We start from the raw sequence: 18,875 nt of genomic DNA on the forward strand, positions 1-18,875 counted from the left end.
TTGAACCATTTTAGTAATTTAAGACATAAATATTATATCTTAATAAATTAAGATATAATAATGGTTATGTGATTAGGCAGGAAGAGGTGTGTCATGAAAGTCTAAAATTAAAATCCAGACTTTGTGGAATGAAACTTTGAGACAAATAAGTGGTAGATGTCAAAGAAAAGAGGCAAAAGCGTTAGAGGGATGAGGACCTTAAACTTTTGCTGTTACATAGCACATCCCTTGTTTTCTGTATGCATAGTTTGGGAACGTGATTACACACTTTCCAGAGCAGGGCATATTCAAGAGGAGGAAAAATCAAAGTGGTTTAGATAGAAAGGGCTTTGAAATGAGGCACCTCTTGTTTCCTGTCTTGTCTCCAATATCTGTAAGTGATCTTTGGCAAGTCATTTCACCTCTCAGACTTGGTTAACTTTTCTCATCTGCAAACAGAAAAACAGGTTCAACTGTTGTAAGGTTCAAATGGGACAAAACAACAATAATTCTTGCCACAGGGCTGGGCACACAGTGCTAGTCAATGAATGGCTACTATTTCATAAGACATGTTTGTAGCTCCAACTCTCAGGAAAAACATAGTGATCAATTAGGTGACTTGGTTTGTGACATTTATTTGTGTATTGAATTCAATTACAGAACCAAAATTTTGATAATTACATCTATTATTCTTGGAAATAACGACTGACATTTATTGAGTATTTACTATGTGCCTGGCATGGTGCGCAGCATGTGTGCCTTGATGCACCCGGTACACACACACACACACACACACACACACACACACACACACACACACACGCTCTCTCTCTACTAAAATCTATAATCTCATTTTATTGTCTCCCAACATCTATTATGTAGCTACAACTTTATCACCATGTTAAAGATGAGCAATTGCAGGCCAGAGAGATTAAGTCTCTTGTCCAACATCTGATAAAAGCAGGATTCAAATCCAGGTAGTCCCAGAGTCCACATATTTAACAATGAGGAAAAAAGTGCAGACTGAATGTAAAATAAACACAAATAATTCATTTCAGCGATGAGTCAACAAGAAGTTTACAGCACTGAGAAAGACGAGTCAACAACAGAAGGAAGAAAAATCCAGAGAAAATGGTACTTGGTGCATTGGAATGAAAGATAATCTGCAGAAGGTAAATGGACAGGAGAGATGTTCATCATTTTAATTTGCAATGATCATGATTTATATTAAAGTTTCTCTTCTCTGAGGCTCAGTTTTGTCAGCTGAAAATGAACTTGTTGGACAATTGAACTCTAAGGTGCCTTCTCTGGTTCTATTCTACATTTCTTTGAGTTCTTATCAGCTACCAAGAACACTTTCCACTTTTCCATGTGTGGTTCAGAGAAGATCCCAAATAATGTTTGATCATCTCTAGTCATATCTCAGAGCTGTCAGTTGATAACTGACTCCACTACCTCAGTATCCATTTTCCAAGATGTTAAGAGGAGTTTGGTGGTGCTGGAGCGAGGAAGAGACTAAGAAACTTGGAGACCAAGGGGACCTCTCATTAGCAGTGGAAGCGAATATCGACATATGTCAGCAGAATTCTTTCTCACATGGAAACTCTTCTGTGAATATCCAACAAATAAATCCATGTTAATGGAATCTTCTCATATTTAATATATTAAACTAGTAACCTAACATTTCCTACTGAGAATTGATGGATTGGCTAAAACAGAATATTTTAGCCCCATTTGAATGGTTAGCTTAAGTCTCTGCCCAAAAAAAGTGTGGTAATCAAAATCTTATCCATTGAAGCAGCCTGTTTTTTGAGATTTAATAGCAGCCTCAGAAATTGGACGTTTTATTTTGTCTGCACAAGCTGTGTCACAAAAGATGGCGACACAGTGACAGACCTTGTGAACGTGGAGCCTGGAGCTTGGAGGAAGGGGCACTCAGTGTGTTCCCCACAATCAGGTAAGGGATGTAGTGAAATGGACCCAGAGTCACATAACTTGGGCTCAAGGTCTGGGCCCAATCTTCAAGAGTATCTCTAAACCAAAGTTTCCCAACACGGTGATAATTCGTGGCATGTGCTATGAGGTAACACATGGTATCACATACTGTCCCGAAGAGTGAGACGATGTCATGGAAGTGCCTTGTAAACTGTAAATCACAGACGTTAAGTGGTTCTGTGGCTGGCTTCATTGTGAGAGGGCTTAGGTGAAGGCATTTTTACACAACAATAGCAGCATTGCCAAAATAAAATCTGCATAAAAGCAAAATAAGTATTCATAGAGATCTATGGGCATAAATAACAAAACCACTTGCATCAGAGTGTAGTGGAATTTAAGTGCTGGAGAGGTTATATGGGATCAAAGAGGAAAGATAGCAATAAAGTCAGCCAAGGTACATTTCTGTATCTACTAAGTTATCTTAACATTTTAAAGGATTGGAACTGTGAGGAATGAACTAATTGATGGATTTTTGGAAAACAGAAATGTAGAAAACACAATTACACTGGAAAGTGTTGAACATTTTAAATACCTGAAATTCTAAATGCTTAACTACATACTTATAATACAAATTGCCATGAACGTTACTTATGATTATGGTAGAAATTACCTTAGAACATATTACTGTCTTCCTTGTACCTTGAATAACTATCTTAAGCACTCAAATAGAAGTCAGGTAATATATTAGCTCATCTCATTGGTGGACTTTACTGGTCAAGTATCTTAGATAATATTAAGCAAAGAACCAAAGTGACTTATAGCAGAGTTTCTTGGTGCTATTGACGTTTCGGACCATGTAACTTTGTGGTGGGGGTATCCTATGCATTGTAGGATGTTTAGCAGCATCCCTGGTCTCTACTCACTAGATGTCACTTATACCTCTCAGTTGTGACAACCAAAAATATTCCTAGATATTGACAAATGTCCTCTGGAGGGAAAAAATCATCCTCGTTTGAGAGTTACTGCTCCACAGTGACAACCTTCAGCTTTCATGACTCAGAATTCCAAAATTTCTAGGTTATTAAAATTAGAGATATTATATTATAAAGAATAAATGTGTAGACATTTAAATGCTTTGCATTGCCAACATTTTGCATTTAACTCTTACTCTTTTTTTCTTTGGTTTTGTTAGGAAGGTGCACTATTCTCTCTATGGTTAGACAAGGTACTTCTGAGGGACTAGGTTGTATGTCTTTTTGTCTTGTAGCTCTGCAGTCTTACATTTTCATCTACCTTCTGTGTTTTAATATACGTTCTCAGGTGCCTCCCAAAGTAGATAGAAATTGTGAGTGCTAGTGAGATAGCCATGCTTGGCTGTCTCACGAGCACTTTGAAATGATTTTGTCCCATCCAAATTCATCCACATCTGCATCTGCATCTACCTCTGACCTCCTCTGTTTTTTCTCCCTCGACTGATTGATTGATTGATTGTTGTTGCTAGCTCACTGTCTTCCATATACCCAGGTACCTCTTAGGGTCAAATTTATTTCCTTGTAAGTCCACAGCCTCTCCCTAATTATTCATTTGAACAACACTTTCTCTAAGAAACGCCCCTCCCCACTTCAGACTTTTCTGGGGCAAGTATTATTACCTTCCACCTGCCCTTCCTGCCTCTGGTCTTTCTATGTAAGGTACATTTTATTCTGTTACATTAATATCCCTGAAGCATTCCCATCCCAACAAATTTTTTACCCTTCTAGGGACTAACTCTTATTTCTTCAATCCTATATCTTACCACCAGAACTAAAAATAATTTCTCTGTATCCTGCACTTCTTTAGGACTTCATCTCTTAATTTCTTCAAATAGTGTCCTTTGATCTAAACCTTTTTTTGGTGTGTGTTTTTGATAATTTAGACTAACATTTGAAAAAGAAACACATATCCCCTTTAATGTTCAGCGTATATACAGGAACCTGAGAATCTAGAACTTAAGTACTCTAAAGTTACTTTAAAGATTATTTTAAAGAACTACAATATGCAGATGGTTATAAAATACTTTACATGGAATTCATGCATCCCTGATGTTGATACTGTTTATTTTGCTTCTTGGAATTTAACATACAGCAGCCTTCTTTACCTCCTCATCTTATGGTGGGACATGAATATGTAAATGTAGTTTCCATATTTAAAAAAATTGTGCGTAAGTCTTAATCTGCATTCCACTTCAGTGGGTCTTACAAATACTTGCTTAAGAGAGGCTGACTCTACAAAGGTCAGATAGGGTGGTAACATAGAGAATGAGAGAGAGACATGATTATTTAGTGGCACTTATTGCCACAGGCACTGGTCCATTTATTGGAGTAGAGTGAGCACATATTGAACATGTTGTTTGCCATCAAGAATGCTGAGCAGTTCCATGGGAGAAGGTCTTGGCTTGAGCCCAGGTTGATAGTAAATGTAGGCCAATACTAGTTGATGTCTGTTTGATGGTCTGTATGAAATGAGTTGGTGGTCTCAGTCCAGTTATTAGAAGACAGGTGTCTACATCTCAGAACATCATGACAATTGGCACTAATTGGCATCTTTGTTGGGAATCTCAGCAGAGAAGCAGAGGAATAAATGGGGGAAAAGGAAAAGCTGTTGTTACCCAAGATAAAGAAGTCTTTGGGGATATAAGCAGAAAATAATTATGTACTGCTCAAAGAATAGTATTTTCAGAAGATGACATTTCCAACATTGACAGGACTTTTTTCAGTTATTTGTCCATCATCTGTCTCTTACCTTCCTTTCCATTCCCACATCTTCTTGCATTTTGGAACTGGACATTTGGTCCCACTTTCTCCTTTCTTATCTCAGGGAACATGTTATGGGATGAAAACCTCTGCTTGGGTATCTACTATATTCTTTCATCAATTCAACCTCAGACTTCATGTTCCTGGTTTCTCCCAGGACTTATGATACCTCAGTTTTCATGCACATAGAAGAGCTGAGCATGTTGGTTCAATTGTTACCTGTTAATGAATTTTTCTTCTGTGCTGTACTTTACTTGGTGATACTGGGATACACGTCTCTTACACTCTGCTGTCTCCCTCACTGTTCTGAGCTTTCTGGGGTAGGACCCTTGCTTGATTCATTTTAACATTCCCGCAGTGCACATATCAGGTACTCAGTAAATGAATGAAAGAAACAATGAATAAATGAATGAATGCATTCTTAGCCTTTGGAGACACATACCCATATCTAGGAGTGAAGTGAAAAGTAAATATGAAAGAGACCGAGTCTAAGAGACAGAGTGGCAGGAATTCATCATTCTCTTCTACTTGGTGCCTTTGACATTCTCCCACTCTCATTTTGAATGGTTGCTTAGTGTTCTAATCTATGCAAGCCATCTTATACAATTGCTTTGTAATCGGCATAATTCAGCTTTCTAGCTGAGGAGCCTGCTCCGATGTGTGTCTATAAGGAGGATTCCGTGTTCTCTGTTAGAGTTTATAATTTCACCACTGCTATATCCAGTGTTTTTCATTGCATGTGAAATAATAATGTAATGAATGTGATTTTGATTATTTTAACCAATAAAATTATTTAACACAAAGGGGAGAATTTCTTAAACACAAGAAACCACGACTACATTTTGGCACTGCAAATAAATATATTAGAACTGTTTTGCTTATGTCTATTAGAACTGGGTAAATGTTTCTGAGTGTTTTGTTATTCTTAAAATATAATTTATTATTAAAATGTGAAACAGTACAATTTTTAAAACCATAAACCAAAAATAGCTGTCAAAATGTGTCCAAATGAGAGCTTTGATTCTCATTTTGATTATTTAATTGAATAGATCTACCAACATTTGATATAGGACTATTAAATATAGCAAATGGTGAATATAAATTAGTATATATTGATAAAATATGTGATAAAGCACATAGACAATACAATTTTTAAATTATAAAATTATTTGTTATGACTAGTAAAATGGTTTCCCTTTTTCTATATCTGTGAACTTTAACTAGAATATTTCCCTATTTTTTTGATAAAAAGTGTGTCACATGAACATTGATTAGAAACAACTTTACAAACGTGACAATTTTTATGTCAAGATATGATTCCTAAGTTCAACATTACTTGTTTTTTTTGAACATTAGACTGCCAAATAAACAGCAAATTTTTACAAATCCTTTCAGTATTAGAACCAAATAACCCTTGTATTAGTTGTCAAGAGTGTGCCATGTATTACTGGGAATCACCATTGCAGAGTATTTATAAAAGGAAGGACAAAACCAGATACTCAGGTTTGTGACATACGATCATGCACATTGGAAATCAAGAGAAATCAGTTCAGATATTGCAATATTTAATAGCAGAACAAGAAACACAGAGCTACCATTGCACTTATTCATTCTTTAATTTCTTAGGTAATTTAAAATATTTTGAATTTTTCAAGTATCAACTACATGGTACATGTTAGGTAGGATTTTTACCAAGATTACAGCTTAGGGCAGCATTCACGTGCAGATCAGTGCTCTTAGGTAATGCAGACCAGTTTCAAGCAGTCAGTTTCTGCTAAGCACTTACTAAAAATTATTTTCGGTAAAGCAAATGACATTTCAAACCCAATGTAGAGTTTCTATTAACAATAAGCAATTTGTGAGCTGATCAATGTGGATTCACTATCTAAGGCATGTCAGTGTGTTATGCTTTCATGCCTCTTGATACCATCACTGGAAAACTCTTTGGATTTATTTCCTTGATGTTCATTGCAACAGTCTCTAGAAAGCATAGCTTATGGAATGGTTTTAAATTTCATCCTTTAATTCGGTTTATGGGCCCTCACCTTCAAAGTTTTTACATTCCCTTAAGACATATTTGTGCTCACCTTTCTTTTTTGATAGAGTTGCAATTAGTCCTGGGGAGCAGTTGTTTCCAATTAACCAGGAGGAGAAAATCACCACTGAAGTTTTATAACAAATCATTAGGCTTTCTGATATCAGACCAGTGTATTATGAATTTTTGTAATAAAAATCTGTTACATATTGTTAAAAACAATTCTGCCCATTCTTATTTATTTATGATCATTACATTTTAGTACTTACTGGCATTTCCTGAGAAGATAAATATTTTGGTGTTTTTGAGCTTCCCAGAGGGATAGAATTTTTACCATGCACATATACACCATTTTCCTGGAGCTCATTTTATGTCACACAAACAATAAAATGCAAAATACCAAATACTCATTCTCACACTGTGGCTTGCACTGAATGGTCACAGCATTAATTTAAGCTAACACATTTTTCATAAAGGAAATCAAAGTTTTTTTTTTTTTACAAAAAAGATAACTATTTTAATGAAACAAGTATCTTATTCATCTCACAATCATGGTATAGTTTTGAATAGTGGTGGTCTCTGCCTCTGTTACTTTTTTTTTTTTTTAAATAGATGTATTATGAAACAAAAGTTTTGGTTCCTAACATCTAAAACTAAAATATTTAATTTTTTGTCTGATTCCCTTTCTATATGACAAATAGTTCATTGTAGATACCAGTAAATATATCTAAATAGTAAGAATGTGCTAACACTTACCTTTGGTAATGATAGACTCTTTAAAGAGGAGAAAAATGAAAACTGCTATTTAGTAGCTTTTGATAAGATGCTGCAGTATATAGAGAGATCGCCTGTAGGTTCTTTTTGTATAGTTTAAAACATACCCCCTACCCCTCCACACACAGATGTAGACAATATACATTTGTTTTATAGCCCACGTTGATATTAATGGAACTTATGTAAGCATATCCAGGTCTAAAAGGTGGGCCCTAAGGGCTTTAAAAGATTCTGCTAAAGCTGAGAAGGGAAGCTAATGTTTCCTTGATTTTAGAAGTCAGGTCGACTCTTACAGTGCAAAAAGCCAGCATCATGTAATGAAAATATATCAGTAAATTTCATCCATAGGCATGTATTTTTCATGTTCAGACTTCAGGTAAACACTGAACAACCTTTCGTTGAAGAAGATGGGCGAATACTGTAATTTTTGGAGAAAGTCATTAAGTAGGTTAAATAATTCCTTTGCTATTTGGGAACCAGATAAACAAGTTTCTGTAGAGCCCTTTATATAGTGTGTGTATCTCCCTTCGTCTGTGTGTTAGTGTGTTCTGGGGAAGGGGGTGAAAAACAGAGTAGCAGGAGTTGTAAATCAGCAGTTTGTGCAATATGCCTATATGATGAAAAAATTTATGTAGAATATTACACTGTTGTTTTTCAGATATATTTCCCTCCAGATGCAACAAAAAAGTTTTCTTGATGTCTAATCAAGCAATGCTGTTTCTTCAGATTTGAAGAACTCAAAGTTTTTTTATTCTTCTTCATTTAAGTATTATTTTTTAATTGCAGCATATTAAACATAAAATCTGGTACAATCTTTAAAAATAAATAGGACCTAACTATAAATGGGCCCTGTTGTGTTTTTATCTTTGACAAGCAAGTAATTGCTTCTCAAATTTATCAGTTTGTTTATGCAAAAACCATTTACCAAGCCTAGCTCAAAAGCATCAATTTCATCATTATCATCTTATTAATTTAGCCAAGCTATAACACAGCTGATTATTCCTGAGTAATATCCTCTGCAGCACATCATGTGTGGCAAAACCATCTGTACAGTACCTATTTAATAAATAAACCCTCGGCTAAATGTCTCTGTTTATTGAGAACTAATGTTTATAGAAAATATAATGGAACTCAATAAATAACTCAGCTTCATCAACCTGCATATGAATCAGTGCGAAGAACGCTGACATCATCACCTTTCAAGTACCAGAGAAAGCAAAATTACCCAAAAGAGCTATAGAGTCAATATTAAGGCATTAAAACTGCAATGAAGGCATATTAATGCTTAAAACTTCATTGTTGGCAGTGGAATTGGCACAATGGACATATTTTATAACTCCAGGAATACTTAGGCTTTATGGCTGCTTCTTTGTTGACTGCCTTGCACTTAATGTAGTTTTCCACTTTAAATAAAAAAAAACCCTCAAGATCTTAAAAAAAAAAAAAACCAAGAAAATTGCTGATTCTAAGCATTCATTTTTAAAATAATGCAAACTGCTGATTCCAATTGTTCAGATTTAAGGAAAAAAAAAGCCAACTTCTTTAACTCCATGCTTCCTGAATTCATATTGGTAGCAACTAGATATTTTGTGGCAAAGGCTTTTTAAAAGTCACAAGTATTTTTTAAAAGAGATTATTCTGAGTAACATCATTAGTACTGAGAATGTGAGAATGATTTAGTCATTTTGCAAAGAAAAGTCAGCTTAGATTTTGAACCATTAGTAATATTCATGCCCAGTATATAAAAGTGCACAATTATTTAACATATTCACACTGATTCTCATCACCACACTATTGTAAAAATTTGCGTTAACAACTTGAATTTTTAAGCTAGTAAGAATCCAGTGAAGCAAAGTGGATTATTTTGAAATAGATAATGAAAATGGATCCATTGGTTACAACCTTTTTCAAAAGTCTATCTGTCCTCATTTTACTTTCCAGAAACAAAAGTTCATTGAAAGAGAAAAAACATTGTCCTTATTCAAATCCAAGGAATGGACCTTATTGATTTTCGAAAGCAACTCTATTTTTGTGCATCAGCATGGCCCATTTCCACCTGGCAGCTTACTTGGCATGTAGCTTAAACTCTTCCCTTCTTCCAGTGCCCACAGGACTTTAGATTTTTACTGAGGTCCTACCTGTTATAATTCAAAATCTAGGGACTTAGCAGATGCTGACCTGTTGCTAAGGACATGTGGGCTTATTCTCCAGGCCCGGTTGCTACTTCTACTCATGCAGTTCTGAAACCCACCTGGCTCACTCTTCTAGGTGAAGATGGATATGTTCGCATTTTGAAGACATTTTTTTTAAGGCCACAAGATCTTTGTAAAGTTACAGTCAGGGAAAAGAGTTGTGAATATACCTTTCCAATGTTAATCTAAAGGCAGGGTGTTGTTTTGTTTTTGTTTTTGCTGCTTTTCAAAACATTTATTACAATGTCTCATGAGAGAAGGGGGCAAAGTGTGACAACCCAAGAGGGTAACCCCTTGTTACCCTGTAATCTGTAAACATCAGCTCGTTTTTGCCTAGATGCTGGATTCATTATGCTAGATGTACAGTTGTGTGTGTGTGTGTTTTTTTAGTGTTTCAATTTATGCAGTGGGCTCTGTGGTTTGTACAGAGACTACCCATTCTCCAACCCCAGGAAGGGTTGAGTGGTAATCCTAACAGAATCTTCATACCTCCTAAATTAGGCAAATGCCTCAAACAAAATGAATGCCACATCAAAAGAGCAGAAAGATAGTGAAATGCTGCCAGTAATTGCCTTTTGGGGCAACTCAGCTTAAACAACTTAAAGCTTGCAAACGCTGAACCCACACTACCCAGAAGAATACTTTTGTCCGAGGGTTTAAATTGCAAGCTAGGAAGCCAACAACTCTGAAATCCCTGCTTGGGAGCCAGAGCACGCAGTGTGCCTTTGACATATGTCTATAAGGAAACCTGTGTCTGGCACGTCAGCAGTTTTGAATAGCTAGGGTTTGGTGACCAAAGTCAACACCCCACATATTTTGTCACAATCAGTCCCAGATCAGCAAAAAGTCTGTTGGATTGACTAACTGGGTACATCTACTTAAGATGACCTGTGGTTTAAAAGAGGAGAAAGAAAAGAATGCTAGCCAATGCTCTGCATGCTGTCAAGTGGCCTATGCCCAGAGGACTCCTGAGACTAAGCAAAGTAAATTTTTATCTATTTGTTCTGAGTCTAATTCAGTGTCTAGCCTCCCATTGTGTAATCCATAAAGTCATTTTCATCCCATTTTAAGAAATCAATTTTAGATATTTCTGATGAGGGGTGATGTCAGACCTTACCATTTTGAGGCAAGAAATCAAAATACCAATTCCAGTCATCCACCCTGAGATGGGTAACAGGGGGCAAGTGCATCTCTGCTGTATGTGGAAGACAGAGAGTATGTCTCCCATAAAATGTGAGTGATTTGGATATATTTGAATGCACTGGCCTAACATAGCTCTTAAATCCACTTTGGTCTAGTCCTTAGGACTCGTTAATGGAGTAGTAATTTAGTTGATATCTGTCAAGGACCAATGCTAGGGGCCACTGAATGTGACAGACCACGGTTCAAAGTTATAATGCCAAAGCCAAAGATGCAAAGATCGGCCTTTTCTATAGGCTGGCCATAGTCTTGGAGAAATCTGGGAATTGGTAAATCTGATGTATATCTGTGGAAAATTCCTGGTTTGAGAAAGGAGAAAAATTATGAAGTAGGTGGCACATTTTTTACTTTCTTGCATTCCATGGTGGTAGCAACTTTATAAATAATAGAAAAATTTATAGTTTCAAAGGCAACATTGCAATAAATACCAATAAGAAGATGGTAATATAATTGGATGATCTAAGGCACAGTAAATATATATTCATCTGTTCATTCATCTAATCATGCAACAATATTTATCAGGTGCCTACATTGTGCTAGGCATTGGGATACTATAGTGAACATAAAGAGATACTGTCCTAGTTTCACAGATGGCACGATCTGGTGAGGAATTGAAAGGTTATAGAAATAAATGCAAAATTCAACTGTGAGAAAGAATATGAGGAACAGATGCAAGATGGAGGTGTTGAGAACATTTCCAGCAAAGAAAATAGCCCCTTAAAACAACCACAGTGGTAAAGGAGTCCATGGTGCACTCAGAGAACTGAAAGAATAGTGTGAATGAACAGCAAGAGAAATCTGGCGCAAGGTGAACCTGGAAAAGGTGGCAGGGTTTGATGTTAAGAATTTAACATCTTTACAGCAATGTTAAAGTTAATCCATATTATCCACAGCTTTACTGTTCACTGGAGAATTTATTACTGAGTCCCATGACAGAAAATATTTGCCATCAGCTGATACTAAAATATTATTCACTTCTTCAACTGATATTTTATTGAACACCTATGCCATGCAAGGAACGGACATTGTTAATATCGTGTTGATGCACGATGGTCCATGCTGTCATGAAATTTTCATTCTAAGATAATTTTTTGTTTTTCAGTGACAGGGCCTCACTCTGTTGCCCAGGCTGGAGTGCAGCGATGTGATCGTAGCTCACTGTACCCTCAAACCCCTGTGTTCTAGTGACCCTCCTGCTGGAGCCTCCTGCATATCTAGGACTGTAGGCATGTGCCACCACACCCCACTAATTTTTTAAAATTTTTTGGTAGAGATGGGGTCTCACTACTTTGCCCAGGCTGGGTTCGAACTCCTGGCCTTAAGTGACCCTCCCACCTCCGCCTCCCAAAGTGCTGGGATTACAGGCATGAGCTACTGTGCCCTCCCAGAAAAGATAAACTTTGAATACAGGTGTAACAAGTGTTATAAAAGAGAGAGTGCAGGGTTTATGACAGGGGAGTCATTTCGATGGTGTGAGTTGGGGATGCCACCCTACAGAAGTGATTTAAGCTGACGTGTGAAAGATATATTCTGGTTAGAATGTCCACTATCAACAGTGAGAAAGTGGTAGGAGGTAAAGAGAAAGAATGAAGGGCTTAAAGCCTTAGTGACTGTTTATAGCTAAATAGTGAAAACCAATATGATTTTGTTAAATGCTGGATGTGGCAATTGCCTTTTTGACATTTTTCCTGTGACCCTGCAGGACTACATGAGTTTTGAGGAGTGAGGACGTCTTTGTGAAACTGCTCATCACAACACACACAGTTTAACCTGGATTAGGTCCCTCAAACACACTGCCAGCCAGCAGTCACTCTGCCCCTTCAGCAGGGCTCGGTGGTAGGTATGAATGCTAAGACCTGAGAGCATGATCTTTTTTGATGAGCCTTTTTTTTTTTTTTTTTTTGTCCTGGGATCCCAATTAAATCCATGTGCATTCTATCTCTGGGGTCAGGAGGATTACAGTTGGGGATGGAATCAGGCAGATAATTATGACTACTTCTCATTTACTCCTTGTTTCTCTTTTGGGGATACTCACATGGAAGTACATAAGCTATTTTTCTTCCATTATCCTCCTGAGGAAAGAAGGAAAAGGAATGGGTTGGAAATCTTGGGATGAAGCAGAGAGAATTGTGGGCTGTACTGAGATGGTACTCTCTGGTTTATAGATTTCCAAAGTTTTCTAGTTCTCTTCACTGTTCTGACAAGGAGTAAGTAGCTCTGAAGCTCTCCATAATATCTGTTCCTCCTGAGTTGCAGCTCTTTTGTATCAGAGCTCGGACTAAAAACAATAGCTGTAGAAGGAGGTATTGGAATAAATGAAAATCAATCAAATACTGCAGAATCCTGAGCACTCTGCATCTGCAAGGCTCAGACACTACTGCACACCACGTAGGAGTTTGTCTTGTGTTCCACATCATCCTTTGAAAGGGAATAACTCTGCACTTCACATATGTACATGTTTATGGCCTAACATGTCTTAGGCCTTTGTCTTAACACATTACATCCATTGTTTCTGCTTTCTACTGGTTGAATGAAGAGATGGTTACATCAATGCATAGAGTACATTGATTGTGGCCCAGGTGATCAAAAGTCTTGAAAAAATAATTTTAAGAAAATGATGCATTTCATACGACCCCCCCCTTTTTTTTTTTGACGTTCAAGAACTCTTAGTTTAGTAAAAGCTACTCAGTACTTTTAAGAGTTTTCCATTGCATTCAACTGTTCGCACTGCTGAACTGAGTGACACGGGTACCACTTTTCTTGTAGAAAGGAAAATATAAGATTTACAAATATTTTCTGTCATTTTTGATAACATGTACAACATAGTTTAGTTCAAGAAGGCATTTCTTACTTAATGCATTTTAAATTATTTGTGTTTACTTTTACTTCTTTCCTATAAATCTGTAGTCATTCTGGCAAGCTAAGTAATAGGCATCCTAGTGGTTACTTCTCATTAAAAGGGAAACACAAGTTTGACTCTAGGGAGAGGGCTTAGCTGAGAAGAGCCATTCCTTGTACAGTGACGGTCTTCACACAGTATGGTGATAAAAGCTCAGTGGAACTACTCTGGGTCATTCCTTTGTCATCATTTGGTGTCATTTTTGCTTCTTCATTTGCTGATAAAGCATATTTTCTAATGCCAAAGACTGATTACTCCTGCTATACCTGAATTACAAATACAAGGGCTGTATCAGTTGCTGTTGTTTCAGCATCAGCATAAGCCAGAGTAAGATACGTATCTAAAGATATTGCAGTAATTATCATTTATATAAAGAAAGTAGAACTTTGTTAGTGTCTCTGTGATTTAGAATTCAATGAAGAAAAGAGCTCCCAAGCTATGGAATTATTATTGCTTTTTAATAGCATCTGAGTAATTTTCACTTCTTTTCTTTGTCCTTTAACTGTAAGAAAATATCAAGTATATGTGTTCCTTGTGGGATAAATCTCACCTACATTTTTTTGTAATTTTTGCTTGCTTCTTTGGAATGTAAAAAGTCATTTAGAGAATGATCACCACCTAGTTGGTCAGAATGTTCTTAGGGTGATATAGTAAGTGCTGGCCATAGTTAACTTAATTAGCTGACAAACCATGAAACCTCTTGGTCACCTAGTCGAGGAGACATGGTATTAAACTACAGACCACTAATGCATATATCTGAGAACTATGTGAAAGCTTTTATTGACTAAAGGAAAGTTTACAGCACAGTCAAGAGGTCACCAGTGAAATTATATTACTTAATCCATTAAGTTACGTGTTTTTATAAATACTTTGTAAATATCTCTCTGGTTAGTGCTAAGGAAATCTCCAAGTTAATATTAAAAAAGTCACCAAGTTAATGGTTTTCAACCATATTATACCCAATTATCCATTACAAAAATATATTTTATGATGCCCTATATAGTAATCTTAAATGAAATTAACAGATAATACTTACCTACTTGTGAACATCATTGAAAGAGGATCTATGAGGTTGTAACTGTAATATATAAGAAATACAAAAGGGAAGTATATAAGGAGATACTATGTATGTAAGCTGTAAATGCTCTGACACTACTATTCTAGTAGATGGAAATACACACTATAATTCTAAATTGCCACTTCGGTATGGGATTATCCCTCCTGAGAACCATTCCAGCACTCAAGGGGTTTCCAGTGGTCTAGAAATATGTCTCTTTTATTCTTGCTCCATATCAGTTCTAAACATGGCATTTGGCATGGAGTACATGCTCAATAAACACTTATACAATGAATGTTTAATGAGCAACAGAAACAAAACAAAACTTTCTCCTGCAAGAATTTATCTTCTGGTTAGAATGTCAGGTCAGTTCAGTAACACACAAAGCGAGGGTTCCTCGGTGCCCATGCATGCCCATGCATCCCATCCCACTGGGTGCGTGGTGCATGCTGTGGGGAACTTGAGCATGCGGGCAGCCACCCTGACCAGCTGTGAGCTGAGAAGGACTGCTACGGTCTCAGGTAATCCAGGCAGGAGGCCAGTTATGCATCTCAACTACATTCTGCTCAGTGCACTTCTGTGCCAGGTCCAGGTCCAGGTGCAGGGGGCAGATAGGTTAATAAGGCCCTGTGCTCCTGAAGCTGCCATTTGAAGGCGTTTCCAACATCAGAATGTGTCAGAAGCCCTTCAGGGATGGTTAATGAATATTCCCAGGCCCCACCTCAGAGATTCCAATCTGCATTTTAACAAGTTTCAGAAATAAATTATGATGTAAGTGGTTCGTAGACCTCACTTTAAGAAGCATCAAATGAGGTGGACAATAAACCTAAAATGTGTTCTTTATGAGAATTTTCAGTATTTGGGAAATGAATGGCAACCATGGGTGAATGTTGAGAATTCTTTTGAAAGGAAATTTCTTACATTCATTTTATAAATCAAGTGAATGCAAAAGATGAGAGTGTGTTTTTAAGACTTCATTTATAAGACTGATGCTGTTTGCAAGACATTATTGCTTTAATATTCATGTGATAGTAACAATGGTCTTGATTATAGGTGGCGCACTTATATTTGTTTTCTTTTGTTAATATTGCAGATGGAAAGGTAAATGGAAATATATTGAGAAGTATAAGATGGTGTAATAAGACAGCTTTTAAGTTTTCTAATATCTTATAACACCATCTTATACTAAGATTATTTCTAGGATTTTAAAAGAATCACCTTAAAATTTCTTTTTAAGAAACACCTTAGGATTAGCCAAAAGTGTTTATGGTTTATCTCCTTAGTTTAAGATTTTATTTTTATGTACCTTGTACCTTTTATGTACCTTGTCTGAAGTTTTTAACTGTAATCAAACTGTATGTATTAAAAACATACACTCTTATCTTTTGTGTTCACCTGATTTATAAAACGAATGTAAGATATTTCCTTTCAAAAGAATTCTCAACATTCACCCATGGTGGCCATTCATTCCCCAAATACTGAAAATTCTCTCACAGAACATATTTTAGGTTTTTAACTGTAATCAAGTTTTAAACTGTAATCAAAATAAGAGTATATCTCATGATACTTGCCCTTTTAGTGGTATATATCTGACAATATTTTAAATATAGGTAGCTATCTTAGTTACAAACAGAGAAGCTTACATACCAAAGACTAATACTGGTTTTCTGACTATATATATTTGAATCCATTTTTAAAAAGGTAAATGGGTGAAAGCAGAATAAAAGACTTTCCAAGTTTTATTATGTATATTTAATAGCTCAACATAAGGGGGTAAATGGACAGTTACTCTGGTATAAAAAGACCTATAGCTGTGGATAATTTCATTACATCTCCCTCTAGGCAAGGTGACCCACCCCCACTGATGCCTCCACACATTCCCAGGCTTCATCCTTATGAAAACAAATCAACCAACCGACCAAAATAACCCTAATTTTGAATCACAGATCATTAGCATTACTTACAACCATATTCAAATTAATCACAAATTCACAAAAAAGCAATAAATTCATAGGTCAATTAATAGATTTGTCTACATGATGTCAAACAAGGGTTTTATTATTATTTCTGAACTGAATGTTTTCTTCTTTAAAAAAGTAGTTTCAATGCTATGAATACGTAGCTTTTTAAAAGTCAAATAATTTACAGGGCCACAAAGATTATAGTTTTCTTCTTTTAAAATTAGTAATTATCTTAGCACATACAAAGTAAACAAAATGAGAAAACAATTGTTCAGTTTATTGTCTTAAGCTTACAAATGATAAGAAGGCTGCCTTTTTATTCTTTGGAGTACTTCTATAGCTTATTAAGATAACAGAGGACTAGATGAATCTTTAGTGGGATACATATTTACAGAAAGTTTTCTAAAAAATGCTTTCTATGGAGGAAATCTTTTTGCTTAGATGTGCTATTTTGTGGGTATAAATTCAATTGGGAAGAGAGTATTCTGAACAAATCCTGATTTGTTCATTTGTTAAATTTGATTTCCTCATTTTTTAATTTTATATATGACCACTGAAAAACCACAAAACAAAAATTTGGTTTAATTTCCATTTAGACCTTTTCCAAGGAGACTCAGTAATACAAGTGAGCAAAGGTCACATTTTTGAAAGAAACTTCCTCTTTCTTATGTATTCTCAGAGTGTTGCCAACATTTATAAAGATGACCCAGCACATGTTATATTCAAATAGAAAAATGATTATAAACATCAACATGTGTAGATTTCCATAGACTTCCTGATGTTCACAGGATGTGAAATACTGAAAAAATGAGGTACTGTTACACACGCACAGGCACACACAAAGGACTCAAGCACAGCAGAGTCACGAGCAGTGGACAGTTGTGTATGGGACTGACTCAAACGAAACTGATAAAGTGAAAGTGTGTGAAGGCTATGCCTGGTGAGATCGGCCCATAGTTACACCACTTACAATAATAGGACACAGGCGAAGGTCCCTTCTGCCTCGTGTTGCACTGAGAGTCCAAGAAAGTTTGGCAAGTAGATCCTGAAGTCCTGTCCAGATAATCCAAAATCATCACCCATGGAGCTTAATTCTGAATTTCCGCCCCAGACGAAACTCCGATTAAATTCAATGAGTGTTTCTCATTTTAGAAAGTTGTGCATGTGCATGCCATATTCTTTTCTTAGATAAAAACATACCCACAGCTCCTTCCATACAAAACGAAACCAAACACATTTAGAACACATGTAAGCCATTTCTCTATGGGAAAGGCCATTTGTGGTTAACACAGAAAGTATTTATGGTTTCACTGTTAATTGTGGTTTCTTTGTATTAGCCAAAAAAGGTAGCATTTTTCATGTTAGAAACAGTATGAAAGCAATAGCCTTTCTAAAAAATATCCGCATTTTCTGGGGCATGAGGAAGTAACTGAATTTATGATATCTTCTAAACGCCAAAGGAGTATATGCAACATAAAATTGTGTTTTCAATTTGAATAAAAGTTTATTCAAAATTATCTTAATTGTACTTTTGTACATTTCCACAAGATAAGACTGTATAATCGACATTGTATAATATTTAAGGCATTTGATTTTTTATTCATATTTGTTATCTAGGAATAATAACATTTATTTTGGAATCAAAGTGATTCTTGTAAATTAATTCCTTCTGAAAATTGTTAATTTTACAATGTGCACGTTTATAAATGTTGATTCATTTACCTAAATCAGTTGGCTGACTTGCCTAATTCCTTCCCTCTGTCTTCCTCTTTCTCTCTTCCTTCTTTCTGCTCCTCTCCCATCCCCTCCCCTTCCCTTCCTCTTCCTTCCTTCCAAAATGCAATACTGCATTTTGGCAAGGATTCTATAATGAGAGTGAGTGCATTCAAGAGGTTAATTACATGTAAAAACAGTTTCATTAATTCGAAAGAACTGCACATTTTGGGGGCCTATATGTTAATATTTTTTAACTAACATTTCCACAAGTACTGCATTTTAACATCTGAATGCATCATGTATATATTATTAGAAGAGGGAAAGAAGAGACAATT

General features: G+C 36.0%; 1 long non-coding RNA gene across 1 annotated transcript; it reads right to left on the bottom strand.

Moving 5' to 3' along the window:
• Nucleotides 1-323: 323 nt before the first annotated feature.
• On the bottom strand, nt 324-18,646 carry LOC106997072 (uncharacterized). The gene is made up of 3 exons (XR_013402099.1): nt 18,547-18,646; nt 14,843-14,884; nt 324-428 (listed from the first exon to the last, which is right to left on the bottom strand). It is a non-coding gene; the product is annotated as an uncharacterized LOC106997072 (long non-coding RNA).
• Nucleotides 18,647-18,875: the final 229 nt, after the last annotated feature.

This window comes from Macaca mulatta, chromosome 12 (genome assembly GCF_049350105.2).
Source record: "Macaca mulatta isolate MMU2019108-1 chromosome 12, T2T-MMU8v2.0, whole genome shotgun sequence".
Classification (NCBI taxonomy): domain Eukaryota; kingdom Metazoa; phylum Chordata; class Mammalia; order Primates; family Cercopithecidae; genus Macaca; species Macaca mulatta.